Source organism: Meleagris gallopavo, chromosome Z (genome assembly GCF_000146605.3).
Source record: "Meleagris gallopavo isolate NT-WF06-2002-E0010 breed Aviagen turkey brand Nicholas breeding stock chromosome Z, Turkey_5.1, whole genome shotgun sequence".
In the NCBI taxonomy this organism is placed as follows: domain Eukaryota; kingdom Metazoa; phylum Chordata; class Aves; order Galliformes; family Phasianidae; genus Meleagris; species Meleagris gallopavo.
The window spans coordinates 22,726,783-22,727,057 of NC_015041.2; the positions used below are offsets into that span (position 1 = coordinate 22,726,783).

Genomic DNA, 275 nt, shown 5'->3' on the forward strand with positions numbered 1-275 from the left:
TTTTTTTCCTCCCATATTATAGTATGCTGAGTTCTGCTTTCAGAATTCCTGCCACTATATTGGCAAGTATTACAAAAAGAAATTACAGCTGTGTCTCTTCCAGAGACTAGCGGGACTGCTTTTGAGAATCTTTAACAAACGTTTTAAGAATTGCATTTCTGTTGTTTATTTCTGAGTCTACAGGAATGTCTGAAAAACAATTGAGACATAGTTTGGTGTTCATGCCCTCCCCTGAAGAACATGTGGATACAACATTTGAGCCTTTTTTTTTTTTT

At 35.6% G+C, this 275-nt stretch overlaps 1 protein-coding gene across 5 annotated transcripts in view; it reads left to right on the forward strand.

The window, feature by feature from the left end:
- Window positions 1-275, forward strand: part of LOC104914973 — a 19,655-nt gene that overhangs the window by 14,533 nt on the left and 4,847 nt on the right. The window lies entirely within an intron of this gene.